Source organism: Anabrus simplex, chromosome 4 (genome assembly GCF_040414725.1).
Source record: "Anabrus simplex isolate iqAnaSimp1 chromosome 4, ASM4041472v1, whole genome shotgun sequence".
NCBI classification, from domain to species: domain Eukaryota; kingdom Metazoa; phylum Arthropoda; class Insecta; order Orthoptera; family Tettigoniidae; genus Anabrus; species Anabrus simplex.
In genome coordinates this window covers 147,343,961-147,365,362 of record NC_090268.1, presented here as the reverse complement: position 1 = coordinate 147,365,362, position 21,402 = coordinate 147,343,961, and the positions used below count along the sequence as shown (strand labels likewise).

The window sequence follows — 21,402 nt, the reverse complement described above, 5'->3', positions numbered from 1 at the left end:
GTGATGGGTATGAGCAATGCTAATACCGGTCGTTATGCAGCCAGTCCGTTAAGAATAGTATGAAAAGATTGTTCATAGGGTTGGCTGGTGCGTGCATTTCAGTGGGCTTGGCAGACTAATAGCAACTTCTGGCTTGGTGAGGATAGCAATGGGAAACTACCTCACTCCTTTCCCTAGTATGCCTCTTCGGTGACACCTAGGCTATGTAGGACAACTGTTGGTGGAGCTGTGGAGGATCAAACCAGCCTTCAGGCTGAATACCCAACATAGGCCTACAACGTATAACCATAGTCCTAAGGATAGGTAGTACAATAATAATAATAATAATAATGATAATAATAATAATGATAATAATAATAATGATAATAATAATAATGATAATAAAAAAATTAGTGTCCTCATCCCAAGGTGGTGCAACTCTTTTCACAAACAAATTGCACTACATTGCCTCTCATGAAATGGTAGGGTAGTAAGTGAACCGATGTTTCTCTTATCACAGTAGCAATTACTCTTGTTTCCTGCAAACTTTTTCTTTTAAATATGACCACTTTCTGCAAGATAGGATTAGGCTGATAGCTGTCATGTAAGGTAGTCTGAAGTCCCTCTGTTATTAGTCAGCCATTGCAACACCCAGTGAGACTACAGCAGATTGCGTGGTGACACACGATAACTTACAACGTTCGCTACAAGCAACGTAGCAGTGACTTTCTCCCATTAACGCACAGAGCCTATAGTCTACCGTATCAGTTGTCAACAGCAACACATTCCACTTGACCTCCTGTATCAAATAATTGCTTCATCTTGCTCGAATCAAACTTGAATCTCAAGTAATTTGTACCACCAACACCACTAGCCATTGATCCATTTAGGAAGTAGTTACCAACTATCTTGCACTCGGCGTCGTGTCCCTGGTAGCATAGTCTACTCCATTAACATACCAGTATGTGCTGGCCAGACTGATGATCAAATGACCTTGGCTACTATGTTGGAGACATTATGGATACCACTTAGGCTGCCTGCATGTCATTTTCAACGTTCCATTTAACTCTACAACATGGGGGAGAAACCAGGGTTGTCACTACTGATTTGCATTTAGGGCAGCCACCCAAGTGGCAGTTGTTTACCTAGTCTTCTCTTAAATAATTTGAGAATTTGGAAATTTACTGGACATTTCCCTTCATACGTTGTTCCAGTCCCTAATTCCTCTTCATATAAACAAATATTTGCCCCAATTTATCCTTGAATTCTAATTTTACCTTCATGTTATGATCTTTCCTACTTTTAAAAACACAAACGTATTCATCCAATGTCATCCATGCCATATTGCCACTGACAGATCGGTTCATACTGCTTAGTTGAGCAGCTTTTCTCCTTTCTCCCAAGTCTTATCAGCCCGAACTTGGCAACAGTGCTTCTTTATTTTGAAAGGAAATTCAAAATGCCAACTTTCACGTCTGTAACAGCTTCAGTTTTTAAGATAAAGTACCCTAATAAACATATTTCAAGTATTTATTTACTTATTTTCAACCCCACACACCTTACGTTGATTTTTTGAAAAAGACAAAAACGTGTTTCTTCATTTTTAAAGGAGATTCCAAATACTAATTTTCACATCTGTAACATCTTCAGTTTTTGAGATATAAGTATACTCATAAAAGTAATTACTCATTTTTCACCCCCCTTCCTACTAGTTAAGTTGATTCCCCCCTCCCCAAAAGTGCGGGTTTCTTTATTTTTAAAGGAGATTACACATACCAATTTTCATGTCTTTAATATTTTTAGTTTTTGAGATATAAGTATCCCCATGAAAAGAATTAAAACTCCTTTATCACTCCACCCCTGTCTGTTAAGTTGGTTTCCCCCCACCCAAAAAATGAGTGTTTATTTTTAAAGGAGATTCCAAATACCAATTTCCACATTTGTAACCTTCAGTTCTGAGATATATTTCTCCAGAAAATTCCAATTTTTTTCACTTCCTTTCACACTCGCCACTCAAGTGAATTTTCCAAAATCAAACTGTACCAGTTTCTTTAAAAGAGCTTCCAAATACCAATTATCACGACGGTAACATTTTCAGTTTTTGAGATATATGTATCCTTGTAAAAGGAATTCATCTGTTTTCATCCCCCCCCTAAAATATTTCAAATACCAGTTTTCACGTTTGTAACATCTTTAGTTTTATTGGTGTATATATTCTCATACAAATAATTCACATAATTTTTGAATTCTTTCACCCCCCCTTCCCCCATTAGGGTTTTTTTTTCCTGAAAACCAAAGAATACGCATTTCCTCATTTTTAAAGTAGATTCCAAATACCAATTTTCATGTCTGCAACATGCTAAGTTTTTGAGATATACTGTAGATATCCTTATTTTAAAAATTCACCCACCAAGCTCAATAGCTGCAGTCGCTTAAGTGCGGCCAGTATCCAGTAATCGGGAGATAGTGGGTTCGAGCCCCACTGTCGGCAGCCCTGAAGATGATTTTCCGTGGTTTCCCGTTTTTACACCAGGCAAATGCCGGCTGTACCTTAAGGCCACGGCCGCTTCCTTCCAATTCCTAGGCCTTTCCTATCCCATCGTCGCCGTAAGACGTGTGTCGGTGCGACATAAAGCAAAAAAAAAAATTCACCCCCTTTTACACCCCCTTAGCGATGGAATATCAAAAAATCCTCCCTTAGCGAGCATTGATATGAATGTATCACCAAAATTTAATTTCCTTATGTCCAGTAGTTTTGGCTTGGCTATGATGAATCAGTCAGGAAAAGTTATTATATATATATAAAAATCTTCTGCAAAAATAAACTTCTGATTCTAGTTCATAACTCATTATTTGTATGTTAGAAAACCTAAACTGACAATACTGGTTTGAGGAATTCTCTTAATGAGTACAGGATCAGATAGTTTTACATGCTCTAATTCAGAATTATTTTCTGGAAATACAGCCACTCACCCATTCAGTCACTCATCTAGTTCAGTTGTACTCATTTTTGTCAGTATTCCCCCATGATCCACCCTATCAAATGCCTTAGATAGGTCAATCGCAATACAGTCCATTTTACCTTCTGAATCAAAAATACTGCTATACAGTATCTTGTGGGAATCAAAGTTGAGCTTCAGTGGAATAACTTTCCCTAAACCCCTGCTATTGGGCAATCTATGGAGAGTTAATAATGAACTAAAATGACCTACAGTATTTTGTTTGCAACTATTACTTGAACAATTTTCATATCATTTGAAGTGGTTCTTTTTAAACAAAAATGTCATTTTTGTCCTGCAAGTTAGGTCTTAAATAAGAGTACTGTTTTTCCTCAAACATCAAACGATTTTCCTTGGTCTGACGAAAGTAGGTTGTTGGGCTTTTCGTTTCTACATTAAATCAGATGGATTTTTTTCCTTTGCAGTTTTTGTAGAAACCGATCTTCATTCAGACTTCGATTTGTTACTTTTTTGCTATAACAATTTGGTGTTGATTTAAATAAGTTCCTCATTAGGTGAATTAGGGATTAGAATAATTTATCAATTTAATTTAATTAAACCTTCAGATACATTTCAGATGTTTGAAATCATTTAAGGAAAGACTAGGTAAATAATAATGGCGTATGGCCTCTGGAAAGGCCTGGTGCAGGTCTTCTAGTAGATGGCCTATTAGGCGACCTGCATGTCTGAAGATGAGGGCCCTACCTAGGATGATTTCTAATGTTGAATATGCCACACACCCAGCCCCCCGTGCCATTGTAATTAACCAATTAAGGTTAAAATCCCCGACCTGGCCGGGAATCGAACCCGGGACTCTCTGAACCGAAGGCCAGTACGTTGACCATTCAGCCAACAAGTCGGACGAAAGACTAGGTAAACAACTGATAGGCAGTCTGTCATCTGGGAAACAGCCCTAAATGCAGATCATTCATTTATGAGAGCTAATAATGAAACTTTCTCACAGCTGTTTCCTTACAAAATGTGTAGCATCATTCTTTGCCAATTACCTCCATATAAAATTCTGAAACTACAATTTTACTGTATGTACAATAATCTAATGAAGTAGTAGCAAGCGGTTATAATACCTCCCATTATTGTATAACTACAGAAATCATAGGAATTACACTCAAGTTATGCCTTCACTCGCTATGAACATTGCAGAGAGGTTTGCAATTAAACCCAGGCTTCTGGCATGTGATCAAGTGATTAAAAATAGATCATGTCTTCTATCCAGCTGGCCAACATTCTGATGGCAACATTTTTGTATACTAGACTAAGATTTTCATGATCATGGCCAACAGGCAGGCTTGTACAGATTAGAACATTCGATTGAGAGGTTTACAATGCGCCTTTGGAGGAATAATTCCAATTCAGTTCTTCCTCTGCTGGTGAGGAGTACTGTACCACTACTAACACCATGTACGGCACAGCATGTGTCTACTACAAAGCGAGGCAGTCCCTTTGTCCCACTCGACTGAAACTCCTGACCACTCTGCACTCGTTCGTCACATGGACTCTCGGATGTCTCACGTCAGCCAGTTGGGACATTGGTATAGCCTTTTGCATTTGTAAAATGCAAATTTGCCAACTATTACAGTACTATTACAACTGAGGTACAGAAAAGTGTACCTGTGAGGAACTTGTACAATATCATGCATTCATTCATTTTTTTGAGAGACTGTTCAGTATTCCAATCATTAAAAACTGCAGCATTTTCCTTGCCTTTCCTTATTTTGATGGGGTCTGCTTTTCCAGTTCTCCTCCAAAAGGTTCTATCTTGTATTCTTACTTACATTGATGTTGTCCAGGTCCTTTCTCAACTTCATCTTGATTTGAAGTCTTACAGCTAGCTGGCCAACTAAGTCTCTCCTCTCTGAGCTACATATTATTGTGGTGGTTGACTACACTGTCTTAAATGGTATAAAATAAACACAGCATATAAAAATTTAATTCAAAATTTGACAGTAAGAACAATGTTCAGTTATTTTTACATAAATAGTTTAGAACTGCATAAAATATCGTATTCTTTCCAAAATGGAAGCAAACTTCTTGCCCGATTTGTTTTATAAAATCTAACAATCTTAAAGACAAATTGACTATCCGGTAGTAATTTCCATCAAATCTTGTTACATTTGGTTATTAGCGTAGATCTGTTTTTATAGGTTCCTTGTTATGAGTTAATCTTCGTTACTGTATAATTTTTCTCTTTATTTTGATTAAATGAGAGCTTCAAACTACTGCCAGCTGAAACTGCAAGAGGTCATTCCTCTTCTTTTCCCAGTTTTCTTTTTAAATAAAACTTCTGTATACTATCCACTGACAGTTGCTACATCCATAAAATTTGTACTAAAATGTGTTTATTCTACGCAAAGTAAACATTTTTATTACACATTATCCATGACTATCTTTTAACCTTCGCATTCCTTCTCATATATTTCGTTTTCACCCCTGTTCATTTTATCACTTTTCAGTTTCATGTATGTAGTTCTGACAAAATTACTGATCTTGTTTTGATATACTTCTCACAAGGGAAGCTTACAGACATGACTACTACCGCGAAACCTTCTGGAGTAAGCAAGCAAGAGGCAATAGTAACTGCGAAGCAAAAGTAACTGAAGTGCGGCATTTTGCAGTTCACTGCAATTCTTGAAACAAGGCTTATGAAATTAGGAAGTGCAACTATAATATTTGTAGTCATAATGTGGCAAACACACTGTATCTGATAGCAAAGTCATTGAGATACTATGCACGGCTAGTAGGTATCTTACATTGTGTCGGTGACTGTTGCTTCAGCAGTCTGGTTCAGGACATGAACCTGTTTATTTATTTATTCATTCATTTATTTATTTATTTATTTATTTATTTATTTATTTATTTATTTATTTATTTATTTATTTATTCACAAAGCACAAGATACAGCTACACTGAGCAAATTTCACTTGTACTGTCAAGACTAATTAACAAATGTAAACTTGCATAATAAAATATAACAGGAGATAAGATCAGGTACACAGCCTTTTAACTGTCCGAATAGAAAACCATGCGAATATCCATGTACGTAGTCAAGTCATTGTGGGACATGATGGCAGTATAACCACATCACATAAACTTATCCTTACGAGACTGTTTGTACCCCTCTCGAATATGTTTTTATTTGATGTTATATAAAGTTCTTGTCTCCTGTTAATCGTGTTAGAGAGCTGGGAGGCAGTTCAGTTAAGATCACTGAAGTATTGAGTGCTGAGTGTGGAGAAGGTTTTTGATTCTGGTGGAGCGGGAACAAACACTGAGAGGAGTGAGCCAGGATGTTCCGAGCGGTAATGCCCATTTAAGATCTCGTGGAGGAAACTCAGGTCAGCTACCTGCCACCTGATGTGCAGCAGTGACACATTTATTGCCCTTAATACCTGCTGTGTAGAAAGTTTACTGAGCTTGGGGTTTCTGTTCCTAACAATTGCAGCAAAGGATGACACTGCTCTGTCTAACTGGTTAATATTGGAGGAGGAGGCTGTTGTCCAAATCAGAGAGCAATAGTTGAAGAGAGGTTGCATGATCGTGAAGTGGTGACGAAAAGCAGTGGGACTAGAAATTTCTGTGAAGCGGTAGAGAATGCCTAGTAATTTCATAGCCTTAGTAGGTAATGTAGGTAATGTCTGTAGGGGAGATTTACATTGTGTTATGGTCATGTAGCTGCATTTTTGTGTATTGGGGATAAGTTTCAAAGTAGGGGACCTGTTTGAGAGGACGTTGAGTGAGGACTGTAGAAGAGCTGAATTTACTGGATTCCTGATCTCCTAGTGCTAGTGAGTACTGTATGTGGAATAAAAGTATACTATTGTGTGTTCAGCAAAATGACTACTATCCCTTGTACTGTGGTGCAGGTACCAATGAGCTGATGAAGAATTAACAAGAACCATACAGATGCACTGCACAAGAGTTGTATAACATACTGGAACAGCAAGTCTGTTGTGGCACTTGTAGGGGCAGGCATTGTGGTGACAAATGTTTGAAATTTTATCAGGTGATAGTGATGTGCTGGGGAGTCCAGCAAATAGTGCAGCAAATGATTCCAGTCTCTATGAACCATCACATCCTGCCCCAGAGTGAAACAGAAAAGTATCTATGAACACTTTTCTGATAAAAGTATTTGAATGAGTCAAGATTTCAAAGATGACTGTTGCAGCAACTACCTGAGAATTCAAGAAATCACTGTACAAAGTGAGACCAATAGCAACAACACTTGAGAAAGGTGGGATACTCTAACACAAATAATCAAATTTGTGAGCATATATAAACCAAATTTTGGAATGTACCACGAGACAATTCACTGACATATTTCTTTTTTTTCGCTACTTATCCGGGGCATCAACCTAGAGTGAACCTGTGTGTATTTGGAAATTGCGGAAGTGTAAAGTGTTGAATGTGAGGAAAGGAATGCTAAGGAAGACACAAATACGCAGTCCCCAGGCCAGGGATATTAATAATTTACAATTAAAAACCCCTGACCCGGCCGGGAATTGAACCCGGGGCCGCCGAGCGACAGGCGGATGCGTTGCCCCCTACACCGCCGGGCCGGACCTACCAACATTAAAAAAAAAGATGAAAGAAGCAGCTATCTAGATATTCCCAATTTTAAAGTAAAAATGTATTTCCTGCAAAGATTAAAATTATCTAAAATAACATCAAACAAGATAACAAGGTTTGTTTCTAGGTGGTATGCTGTTACTCTTGATATAAGGTGCGTTCCATAAATAATGCAACCAAATTCATAAATCATTTATTGAATATATTCGTACAAAAAATAAAAAATCTTCAAAATAGCACCCTCTTGCGTCAATACACTTCTGGAGGCAGCGTTTCCATGCCTGGAAGGCCTTTTCCGGAATGTCCTTTAGAGCCGATGTAACATGCACCTGGATTCTTTCAATCGTGTCCCAATGTTTTCCTTTCATGACTCCTTTTAACCGAGGAAACAAAGTCAGTGGGAGCCAGGTCAGGACTGTAGGGAGGCTGGGGAACCACTGGGGTGTTGGTCCTGGCCAGGAAGTCGTTGACAATGAAGGCGCTGTGACTCGGCACGTTGTCGTGATGAACTTTCCACGTGTCCTTGATGTCTCTTCGGCTGTGCAAGACCCTCCTTTTCAGTCTTTTGAGCACTTCCAACTAGAAAGCTGAGTTCACTGTAGTCCCGGTAGGTACGAATTCGTGGTGGACAATGCCTATGACGTCAAAGAAGACAATGAGCATGGTTTTGATCCTGGACTTGCTCATGCGTGCCTTCTTGGGACGGGGCGACAATGCGGTGTGCCACTCTGAACTCTGCCTTTTTGTCTTAGGGTTGTACTAAAAAATCCATGTCTCATCACCAGTGACAACCAAGTTAAGGATCATTTTCACACATTTCTTGGCACCGAAGCACTCCTATGTCCTTTTGTTCGTCGGTCAACACTTTTGGGACCAGTTTGGCACACACCTTTCTCATGTTCAAATCTTCAGTCACAATGCGGAAAACTGTTGTTTTTGCTATGTTTAGAGTTTGTGCTATCAATTGAAGGCTCAGCCGTCAGAGTTCAAACAATCGCGCACACGCGTCACATTTTCGTCGACTCGTGAGGTTGATGGCCGTCCACTGCGAGGTTCGTCGGTGATCTCTTCTCGGCCCTCCATGAACGACTTGTGCCATCGGAAAACTTCTGATTTGGACAAGCAATCAGTCCCAAAGGCCTGCTGAAGTAATGGAAACGTTTTGGTGGCGGACTTCCCAAGTTTAACGCAAAATTTGACAGCGTACCATTTCTCTACAGATAGATCCGTTGTGCCGTGTTACATGAACTCAGAACGGGCTTGACGGAAACGCAAGTCCTGACTCTCCGGCAGTTCGCTGCCAAATGAGGGCGTTTGAAGCTACCCCCCTCCACCTAGCCCAGCAGGTTAGAACACGCTGCGGTGTACAGTTGGGTCAGAAAAAAATTGGTTGCATTACTTATGGAATGCACGTTGTATCATGAAGACAGAGCATTAGAGTTCGTATGCAAAGTTATGATCTTAATTTGTGCTAAGGCTGAAAATTACAGACCAGTTAGTTTAACATGCATTGCATGTAAGCTTTGGGAAAGCATTCTTTCTGATTATATTAGACATATTTCCAGATTTAATATCTGGTTCGTTACAAGGCAGTTTGGGTTTAGGGAAGGTTATTCCGCTGAAGCTCATATCTCTGATTTAGGTCAAATGGACTGTATTGTGATTGACTTGTCAAAGGCATTTGATAAGGTGGATCATGGGAGACCACTGGCAAAAATGAGTGCAACTGGACTAGACAAAAGACTGACTGAAAGGGTTGCTATATCTCTAGAAAAGAGAAGTGAGAATGAGAGTAGGTGAAGCTTTATTTGACCCTGTAATAATTAAGAGGGAATTCCTCAAGGCAGTATTATTGGATCTTTGTTTTCTTATACATATAAATGAGTAAATAAGTGGAATCAGAGAAGACTTTTGGCAGAAGTTATTCTGTATAGAGTAATAAGTTAAAAGATTGTGAGTGGCTGCAAAAAGACCTGTTGAGATGGGCAGTATGATGATAAACAGGGTTAAAAGTCAGGTTGTGAGTTTTACAAATGGGGAAAGTCTTCTGTTTTAATTGCTGTGTTGATGGGGTGAAAGTTCCTTTTGGGGATCATTGTAAGTACCTAGGTGTTAATATAAGGAAAGATCTTCATTGGGGTAATCACACTAATGTGATTGTAAATAAAGGGTACAGATCTCTGCACATGGTTATGTGGGTATTTAGGGGTTGTAGTAAGGATGTTTTCAAATACTTGGGTAGTGTTATATCAAATAACAACCTAGCAAAACATGAGGTGAACAATCGAATCAATAAGGCAACACAATTTTACCACCAGGTAAGACGCCTGCTGTGGGATGAGCAAATACCCATGAAAACAAAAATGACATTGTACAAGTCCTATTATCAATTCTTACGTAGTCTCGAAACCACAACACTGACCAATAGAGATAATTCCAAACTTCAGGCAGCTGAAATGAAATTCCTATGCACTATGATCCAGAAAACCAGGAAAGACAAGATTAGGAATGAGAAAATTAGAGAAGTAGGAATAGATGATTCTCTCCTCAATAAGATTCAGATATCAAGACTGAAGTGGTTTGGTCACATGAAGAGGATGCCAATAAACAGAACTGCAAGGAAGGAATTTGACAGAAAGTTAGAAGGAAGACGACCCGTGGGAAGGCCACGAAGGAAATGGATAGATTTAGTTAAGAGCGATGTACTGCTGAGAGGTCATGATTGGGACAAGTTGGTGGAGGAAGAATAGTACAATGACAGGATGAGACGGAGGAGGCTCATATACCACACCTGGGAAACTGGAGATGGTTTAGGATGATGAGTAAGGATGTAAAGGAGGGGGTGAGTAAGTCTCAGGTAAGACTCCAACTAGAGTATGGTTCCAGTGTATGGGACCCTCACCAGGATTACTTCATTCATGAAATGAAAAAAATTCAAAGAAAAGCAGCTTGATTTGTTCTGGGTAATTTCCGATAAAAGATCAGCGTTACAAAAATGTTCTTAAGTTTGGGCTGGGAAGACTTGGGAGAAAGAAGAGCTGCTCGACTAAATGGTATGTACAATTTAGGAACTTCATTGTACTGATACAGTTAAAACTAAGAAACAATGTTAGGTTTTGGTCCACCCAATCAATACACATCACTTTACAAGTGAGCTAATTAATTAAACAAATATTTATTTAGGGACATGTTTCATCTCTTTGCGACATTGCCTTAAAATCATGTGGTAGATTACAAAACTCAATCAGAAATTGAAAAAAATGGAAGGACCCAAATGCCTTTTTAAGGGCTATTTTAGAAATGCAAAACAGATATATATATAATTTACATAAAATGACCTCACTTTTTGTGAAAATTTTGGTCTTCAATGTTAAATGACTTGAAATATGACAAGCCTGCTAAGTCTCTTACAGAATCAATGTCCATTGTTGCTGTCTGTATTTAAAACGGAAGTTCCTTTTGAAGTGTTGAGACCGGGTGAGTTGCCGTGCGGTTAGGAGCGTGCAGCTGTGAGCTCGCATCCGGGAGATAGTGGGTTCGAACTCCACTGTCGGCAGCCCTGAAGATGGTTTTCTGTGGTTTCCCATTTTCACACCAGCTGAATGCTGGGGCTGTACCTTAAGGCCACGGCTGCTTCCTTCCCATTCCTAGGCCTTTCCTGTCCCATCATTGCCATAAGACCTATCTGTGTGTGATGTAAAGCAATTGGCAAAAAGTGAATTGTTGAGAAAACACTGGAGAACAAATATACACATTTAATGAGGTATAACACTTCTTGCAAACAATCTTTCTGCAAAGTTAAATATGAATGACCTTACTTGTAAAATGTTGCAAGCATTGTTGGAATCTGGTAGTTTGTGTTGACTGGGGAGTTAGAAATTCTGGCCTTGGAAAAGGATTGGTACTAAAACCATATCAGAACATTTAAAAGCATTAACTTGTATAATTTTTTTTTCAAATTGAGCTATTCTGGTAGAAGAAATGTGAAGCCTTATGAGACTGCCTGTTGTATGTTGAAGACCAGCACTGTATGACCACCATATTATAGCTTAAATCTTCAGAATATTCCTTTTTGAAAAAGACAAGGCCTGGAAAGAAAGATATAAAAACTAATGGGTTTAAAACCTGCAGATATCTAAGAAAAGAGATTGTCACGAATGTATGACTTAATAGCTTACTATAAATGAAACTCCCTGTAGCTGGTTTAGACTGAGCCTTGATTCAACTTGCTTCTCACCACACTACTGCGCGTGTTGTTTTCTTTCGCCCAGTGCAACTTGGCTAGTGGCAGCAGGGGGGAACTGTGCTATTAGTGGGGGAAGGGGAAATAGTTTGGCCTGTAGTAGGAGTGGGAGGATGGAAAGTTTTAATTAGAGGTAACTTCAAATTTTTTTTTTTGTGATGATAGAAGCAGTGGTATTTGTTCATACAATGGATTTTTGTTCTCTTGTACGTCATTTAAATTTTTGTTAGCATTAATACTCTGGTCCAAACCTACATAAATATTTTTGTAACTGACCAGGTTCCCTCTGCTTACTTTTTTAAAATGGTCAAGTCTTTATTTGTCAGTAAACTGGTGACCAGTATCCCCCATATGGACACTCATTGCAGAATACTTCTTGTCTGTTGGCATTGACGTGTTCAAGATATCTGGTTTGAAAACTCGTACCTGTTTGTCCCATGTACGTGACGAAGCATTGATTGCACGTAAGTTTATAGATTCCTTAATCTAAGAAATCCTCTTTATAGTGATTAACACTATTATGGTTATAAAATATATGACCATTATTATTTTTAGTTGAAAATGAGACTTGACAGTTGTGTTTCTTAAATAATTTTGTGATTTGAAAAATCCCTGGGTTAGTAAAAGTGAAATGAATTTTGTATGCTACAGCTAATCAATTGGCTATGTGGGAGTGTGCTATGTGCTTATTTCATAATAGTGCTGTATGAAAATGCATGTTGTGAGGAGGGGAAGCACTGATGCTATGAGTGTGAACTATGGGCTGTGTTGCAAAACTTGTGCAGTTGACTACAAAGTGGAATGTAGCAGAGAGAACTTCAATATATCCTTTTGAGACTGTCAGGAAGGGCACCTGGTTATAAAAAAAACTTAATAAAAAGATTCATCTTATTTCAGACCTGATCCTGTAGAGGAAGGGGCAAGGGTTGGACATGTGATCTGTATACAGTTGGGACAGTTCTTTCAGAACAGAATTATTTTATGAAACATCTGTGTTTATCTGATTTATATCTGAAGCCATCCCTTTCCAATTTTGATTTGGTTAATTTATAACTATTAGGTTCTTAAAGTCTGCTGAAAGTAATTTTAAGTAATACTGTATATTTATATCTATATATATAAAATGAGTTTTGTCTACATTGCTCAGAATTTTAGAAGGATGGTATTTCTATATCAGTTGTCCACAGTAACAAGGAAATGTACTTTTTAATTTTCCGTAATTTCTGTCTGTATGTACAAGCATCTTGAGAAAATGGCTGAATCGGTATGCATAGTCTGGGAATAAGTTGCTACAATCTAGGCCATAAATAATTCTATTCATGCTGAGTGCAATGGTAGTTCAGGGGAAAGTCTAAAATTTATTTCTCAAATATTTCTGTTATTAGTGGTTGTATTGATAAATATCACACAACTAAAGTTATATAGTATTAAATTGCCAATCATTTGTCTTATCCATTGTTACCATACCGGCTATGATCGCAGAGATATTCATGAATTTGGATTTTTGTTACGAAGTCCATATCAGTGCTGAGCTGTGAGAAAATAAGTAAACATAATTTAATGAAAATTGGTATGTAAAATCAGAGAATAAGGAACTACAGTCCATGCTTCAAATAATTTAAGACTCCCTAATCTCACATAGTCCAAAGAAAATTAAATGTGAAGGCCTACAATGTATAAAGGTCATAAAATTGATCAACAATAACAATACGTTGATCCTTGTTATGTGCTTTGCGACTTCTGTTGCCACTCATCTCGAATAGGATTACTGCTGCGTACCAACTATTTCTTTAATTTGCATTACGTTGCAGTGACACAGATAGGTTTTATGGTGATGATGGGATATGAAAGGGCTAGGAATGTGAAGAAAGAGGCCTGGCCTTATGGTACAGCCCCATCATTTTCCTGGTGTGAAAATTGGAAACCATGGAATGCCATCTTCAGGGCTGCTGACAGTGAGGTTTGAATCCACTATCTCCTGGATGCAAGCTCACAGCTGCGTGACCCTAACCACACGGCCAACTCGCCCGGTCAGAGTGTAACAGCCTGCCTGAATATTTGTGGGAAGTAGGTGGGGAATTATTTAACTTTTATCTTCAGCATGCCATTCCTCTGGTTTATAAATGTTCTGATACTACTGGTATGTAACATACTGGTCCATCTTAGCATTCTAGCTCTTAAATTCCTACTCTGAGGCACTGATTGGAATGCGTAGTGTGCATATATAACAGAATAATGGCAGAAAAGCGCTCACAGCTGTCTGCGGCTCGGTCATTCCAGCTCTAGAACTATGGACTGTTAGATCGGCACCGTAGTATTAATCGCTACTGTCGTACTGACGTTTTTGTAATGACCTATGTTGACTTCAGTTAAGAAAACCACAAGGTCGGTCTTTCTGAGAATCCTGTAGCGAAGCACTGGTACAGCAGCTAGTACTAGCTAAAAAAAAAAAAAGAGAGAACATGGTACAGTATTATAATTGAAAAAAGAAACAACTAAATTTAGAATGACATGTTCTGATCAGATTCTATCAAATCATACTCCAAATATTTAGAAATACATAAATATTTTATCTTTCAAGAATGAAACATGTCATTACTGAAAATTAGTTTTGGCAGACTGAAGAACCTAATGGTTACAAATTACTCAGGATTGTAAACTGTAGCTGTCAAAGTTGAATAATGCAATAGAAAATCATGTTAAGAATGAGTTTGCTGTAAATGATTCATAATTTTTATAATGGTATAATTTTTAGATTGTGAAAGGTGTACTAGCAAGAGACCTGTGCTTTGCTCTAGTTTTAAATTGAAGGTTATTATTCAAAGTTTTAAATTTTGGAGAGGCCACTGTCAGCTGAGCCTGTAAAATACACCCTCTGTTAGTATGTCTAATGGTTTTGGGAGAAGCATTTTCTGATCTACTGCTCATTTGAACCCTATATGGAAGAATTTAAATCTTTTAAACCCTATCTTATTTAACATTGAGGATGTGAAAGTGACCAACCTATAAAATTTTGATTGTATGTTGAAGAGTAATAGAGGAATGAATACTTTTTAAGGGGTGAATGTTTTTGAATATTTATTAACAGCTAGGATATAGAAGACCACCCTTCATAAAAAAAAAAAAATAGTTTGTGCATGAAATGGCTTTGGAAGAATGGATATTGTATTTTTGAGAGTTAACTACCATCTGAACCCCTTAGGGGAGAAATATTTTGAAGTATACCCTTCTCATAAAATTGCAACTTTCTATATTAAACTGTATTGGAGGAAGGAATTAATATGTTTTTCGATCTTAACCCCCATTTAACTTTCTGAGCAGTTAAATTTGTTTCAAACCTTCTGTTACTTAACACCTAGGATATCATTTGAAATTTTTACTTCATAATTCAAATGGTTTCATATAAATGCAAAAATTTTATCATTCCTCACCCCACCAGTTAAAACACCTTTTGTGGTGTACTGTTTTAAGTCCACTTCTTATTTGTATCCCTGTAAAAAAAACTCCCTTTACACACCCCCCCTTCCCCACCATAAAATACATGTCTTCATTTTAAAAAGAGATCCCAAATACCAATGATCTTGTCTGCAACATCCTCAAAGAAAGAATTCAACTCATTTTTCAATTTATCCCCCAATTGGATTTTTGAAAACAAAATGTGTTTATTTTTAAAGGAGATTACAAATACAAATTTTCATGTCTGTAACATCTTCAGTTTTTGACATAAGTACCTTCATAAAAGATATTCAACCCCTTTTTCAGCCTCCTTATGCTACTTGGAATTTTATAAAAACAAAAGAATAAGTGTTTCCTTATTTCTAAAGGAGATTCCAAATACTAATTTTCATGCCTTCAAACTGTTGAGTTCTTGAGATAATCATTTTAAAAATGTTCCCCCTCTTTTCACTCTCTTAGCAATGGAATATCCCAAAATCTTCCCTTAGTGAGCACCTACATTGTAATACAAATGTATCCTCAAAATTGCATTTCTTTATATCCAGTAGTTTTGGCTTGGCAATGATGAATCAGTCAGGACATGTTATTTTATATATGTAGATTAACTAATTAATACACAGTTCAAAAAAATTAGGGGAACATGTTTTTGAAAGTGTGCAGTGCTCCACAAAACAATACCTCACACCCAGGTATATTACCAACTAAACCTTTATTCTTTACTGTTTAAGTACAAAGGAACATCAATTGATTTGTGCTAATTTTCAGCACACATTGAAATGTTCAAATAAGGGCAAAAATAAAGTGATAAGTCCTCCAGGGTGGAGTTTTATCACATTTGGAAAACTTCAGTATGGTGCATGTCCTTCACGAGCATTTATCACAGCTTGGCACCTACGTGGCATGCTCCGTATAAGTCGACGGAGGTCACATTACGGTATCAGGTCCCATTTTTCAATGAGCCTGTTTGAGGTCTTCGAGAGTTTGTGGTGGAACAAGATGTCCATGGACACTTCTTCCAAGCCTATTCCACACATGCTTGATGGGATTAAGGTCTGGACTTGCTGCTGGTCATTCCAGTACATGAGCCTTGGCATAGTTGTGCATGATTATGAATTCAGGGCCAACACTGTATGCAGCAATCAACAGATGCTGTAGCAGTATCTGCTCGATCTACCCCGATCTATATGAATATAGTCCTTGTGACTTGAACCTTGTTAAGATGTCTTAAGATGTCTCATGGGATGTGCTGATTTACATATGTGCTCTAATGACTGCAGTAGTCTGTGTACCTCATGACACAGTGCTATTCACTTTGTTTTGAGGGGGTCACTTGACAGTTTAATGCATGGCTATGCCTATGGGTGGAATATAACTTAGATTAGACATATCCTGAGAAGCTAAGGTTTCAAGGTATGCTGTAGGACCATTAGAACCCAATCTACCACATTAATTTTCACATACCAGATGTTATAAAACATGTTCCTGTAATTTTTTTGAACTGTCTATATGAATATAGAAAGTGTCCTGTATAACCATAAGAGTTAAAGTTGTGTTATAGTAAAAAGTACTCAAAAGAATTCTTTAGGTCTTGACTAATAAAATTTTAAAAGCAAAGGAATTCTGTGAAACTTCTAAAACTGATTTTCAGGGCATGTCAGAAATTGTTATAAAATAGGTAGATTTCAATTTCACAATTTATAATTAAACCAGTTTTGTTGTAGGACAAACTCTAACATTATCTGGTTATTTGTTGCAGACTGAGAACTTCATGGAAGGGCTGATTCTGAAGGTCAGCATGGTGGCAGTGCTGAAGTAGAGGGAATACTCTTTGGATCAAAAGAGCTGCAGATACATGGTCAGGGAAGTTTGCAAGGATATGGACATTCGTGGTGCTGGAAGAATCTGATGTGATTGTTTTGTGATGATTGTTTTCCAAAATGTTACTGGTTGTGAAACAAGAATTATTTGTAATTTACTTGTGCATATTTTAATTAGAACCAACAATATATGCTGATAAAATGTATAAATGTCTAACACTTTCTTCAATAAACAAATTTGTATAACATGCTCTGTTTTTGTTTATAAGTTACATTCCTTCCTTATTTACAAATGCCTTTCTAACATGTTTGTCATTTCTGTTTTTCCCAAGCTGTCATCAAACAGAACTTACAAAAAATAAATTTATACTTACTAGCTGTCCAAATTTTTGTATCAAAAAAATGGGACTTAGTTTTTTTTGTTCTTTTTTTTTTTCTTTTCAATTTTAGGTCTGCAGATTCCTTCTCTAAATTTCTTCAGATTAAAAAAAAACTTTTCTATATAAAACATTAGGAAATATTAGAAATAATAAAAAGCAAAAAATTAAAAAAAAATTCTTTATTTTTGACAAAAAAATACAAAATTTGTTTGCAATTTACAAAAAATTCAGCAATTTTGGCACAAAAACAGCCTAAAAATATACCCTAAGTCCAACACCTCATTTCAAGTGTCCAGCCCCAGCGTTGAGACTTTTATGAATCACGGAGTGTCCTGTTCAAAAAAAGAAAAATGAGAAAATTAAACTAGTGGGGACACTCAAATAATAAATTAAAAATGCATTAATCTAGCAACCATCTAAAAATCAGCACACTCTGTACATCACTCTGCTACAAGAACTACTCAGTACTAACAATGAGACATTCCCTACTCGTCACCACCGATTTCGCTCAAATTTATAGAACATTAAGGGCTTGGCTAGAAATGAAAGTATCCGAAGTGGGAACTCCAGATGGCCAAGCGTATAGAAAATAAAAGTAAAAATAAAAGTAAAAATAAAAATGTTGATGTGGTTCTCACACCGTATAAGCCACATACGTTAGTGCGCACCGAGCAGTTGTTGGCGTAGCGGTAAGAGCTTGGACTGGTAATTCGAAAGTCGTGGGTTCGACTCCCCGTGCGGAGACTGTTTTTTTTCCTGTCAACTTTTATATTATTCATTTTCCAATTACGCAAAGAGGTGAATAATTCAATTTATTAATTTATTTATTTATATGCAAAAGGCATAGAAAAGGTAAAAAATTGGGATTTCATTGTCAGACTTTTTTCTACCTATGCCAAGAATCTATTGTTTGTGTACAACTGCCAGGAGCAACCTTCACTTGTCAGGTGAAAACTAATCTTACAGCAAAATGACTATTCACATTTATGGCACATTCCCCAAGGAGGGGAGATAGCCAGTAAAGGAGGAAACGGAAGAATTTCTGTTTGAACATGTCGGGAAAGTTCGTAACTCCATATTTTCTACAATTGTGCGCTCATTAAAAAAAAAGGTGTCCTATATGCCTTTTGCATATAAATAAATAAATAAATAAATAAAATAAATTAAAATTCAGAAAAATATTCTCCACACGGGGAGCCGAATCCACGACCATCGAATTACTAGTCCGAGCTCTTACTGCTACGCCAACAACTGCTCGGCGCGCGCACTAACGTAAGTGGCTTATACGGTGCGAGAGCCGCGTCTTATATGTACAATCGGCCACACAAAAATTGGCCGTCGCAGAAGATGACTTTCTTTCAAAACATTTTTATTTTCTATACGCTTGGCCATCTGGAGTTCCCACTTCGGGTACTTTAATTTCTAGCCAAGCCCTGCATGTTCTATAAATTTGAGCGAAATCTGTGGTGACGAGTAGGTATTGCCCCCTTGTAAAACACAAATTCAGCAATACATTTTATACTCCTTTCCAAGAACATGACCTCATTCATTTGCTGTGCAAGTAAATCAACAGACATGACGACAACTTGTTTGAATGCCTTCAAATAAAACTGCACTGAAGCTTTTTGCTTGGGTTTGGAATGGCAGCACACTAGCATCTAACACTGCAAGCCATTCCTTTCAAGACTACTACAGTAATTATCATTTCAACTGCTACTTCGTCTTAAGAAAAGCCCAAGTTTTGGAAGTTCACATGTTTTTATTGGTATATATATAAAAAACCTCAATTAAGCACTCTTTGGTGCTACTGTATATAAATGCACAAGAATTTAAATCTTACGAAGATGCTTTATCAAGTAATCTATTAGCTGCTGTCCTCTCATGCCCGGGTTCGATTCGCAGTCCTGCCCGATATTTAAGAACGGCAGGAGAGCTGGTATGTGGTTGAACTATTACATGCAACTCGCCTCCATTCAGTGTGTGCCTCAAAAGAGTTACACCACCACAGCATGAGGACAAAGGTTTACTTACTGCAATACAACATCATGACATCCCTTATTAACTGATTCCAGTATTTTTAACTCTCATTCTCAGAGTAATTTGGAGAAAGGAAGCCACCTTAGTTATTTATGGAATCTGAACCACAGAGCAGTAAGAAAATCTTATATTCATTAGCTAGGATTTAATCTGCAGCTGCCTTGGTGACAACCCAGTGAGAATGTTGCCCACTTGTTGCATTTTCAATAATTCAGGGAATTCTGTCCTCAACCTTCTTGATCTTTAAAACCATTTTAGGAATCTGATGTAACAAGATGACCCAGCCTCTGCCACCAACAGATATGCTATGTCTGCCTTGCTGTGTCATTTCACTGCTACTACATTACGAAGATCAAGCCCAGTAATCTGACTCTCTTCTAACAGAAAATTTCCCATACCTTGCAATCTGGTTATCAATATAGACAAGAAGTTATATTTTAAGAATCATTGGTAACCTATCCATTATACCAGTTAGAGAAGTCTACAATGGTTGTCTAATCTGCCATAGTGAATCTTCAGTTAGTGCAAATGAACAAGGCCATGACAGGGAGAGGAAGCTAATGTATTACTCGGCTATGTATTAGTTACTCATCAATGAGTAATGATATTATTTTGAGACATTACGACTTCAATGGAGTTCTCATCACTTGATTAGCAAATGCTTGTATGATGCAGGATGCCTACTCCCCATTCAGTAAAATAATTTGTACCTTATATTGTGTACAAATTCACACTAACAATTTTGTGCATTGACAATAATTAGTGATGTAGATGTTGATTCCCATAGGGAACCTAAAATATTTGTCCCGAATGAGTAAATTTATAATACCAATACCAATCAACATCTACATCATTTGATGGCCAGGCAGGCATCAATTTTTGAAAATGAGACATAGCTCTCATAGTGCATTGGCACTGCTGGTGGCTTCAAGTAGCCTATGCAGTGGCCTCCACGGTATGCACTAGCCTTGCGTCTTGGGTGGTGTGCTAAGTCCCAACTGACGAGCCTAACTTAGCACACGAGGGCGAAACGCAGGCAGCCAAGAATGAGTTAGCTGGAAAATTTATAATGTCCAATAACGGACCATTATATTGGTATTATTAATAATTAGTGAATCGAAAATATATCTTAGAAATGTTCTGTTGAAAATGATTTGCTTGGGCTGAACAGAAACCACTTATAATATTAATTAAAAACTTGAAACTATTTCTCTATTTTTTTTAGATCGGGTATTTTCCACAGAATCACTGAATTGAGTCCATGTTAAAAATAGAATGTATTGCGGGGGCAGGGAAGAAAAATAGCTATCTTCAACATGTCTTCGTAATTCATCCCCATGAATTAATTCGTGAATACCACTGCGATTTTGAAAGATAGCAAAGTCTCTGCCATGAGCAACCTGCCTTGATGCATATTTTATAAGCAAGCAATTACTCTCACACAATCTGTACAACTGCTAGTTAATGGGGAGTGAATGGACTTCCTCAAAGATCTTTCAAGAGATTTGGACTCCATTGTAGTCAGGGGGTTAATAACAATTATTCTTATTAAGTAGCTTAGATAATATAGTGTGATGTACAGAATACACTGCTAATCATAATTATTATGTTTTGGCGATATCCATACAAAGTGTTGTTCAACTGTATCTCCATTGCATTCAGCCAGTTTTACTTGCACACAGCAAAGCATTTATCAGCTTCACACAGAGTGTGGATAGGAACTAAGCTGGATCTCATTAAGTTCATTATCAAGAAACAATGCATTTGAAGAATCTCTCTAAAATTTTCTCTTAATCATAATTTTGTCTAACACTCAGTTTTTCATGTTTCTTAATTATTAATTATTTTCTTCTACCGTGAATCAGCTTGACTGACATTGCACATGCAATGCTATGCACATCTCACAT

The 21,402-nt window shown here is 37.4% G+C and overlaps 2 long non-coding RNA genes across 2 annotated transcripts in view; one reads left to right on the top strand and one right to left on the bottom strand.

The window, feature by feature from the left end:
- Positions 1–17,316, top strand: part of LOC136872523 (uncharacterized) — a 43,343-nt gene extending 26,027 nt beyond the window's left edge. Inside the window, exon 3 of the long non-coding RNA XR_010859934.2 lies at positions 17,018–17,316. This is a non-coding gene — a long non-coding RNA (uncharacterized lncRNA). The remainder of the gene's footprint in view (positions 1–17,017) is intronic.
- A 353-nt stretch (positions 17,317–17,669) lies between these two features.
- The window catches only part of LOC136872522 (uncharacterized), a 43,965-nt gene continuing 40,232 nt past the window's right edge, over positions 17,670–21,402 (bottom strand). Inside the window, exon 3 of the long non-coding RNA XR_010859933.2 lies at positions 17,670–17,790. This is a non-coding gene — a long non-coding RNA (uncharacterized lncRNA). The remainder of the gene's footprint in view (positions 17,791–21,402) is intronic.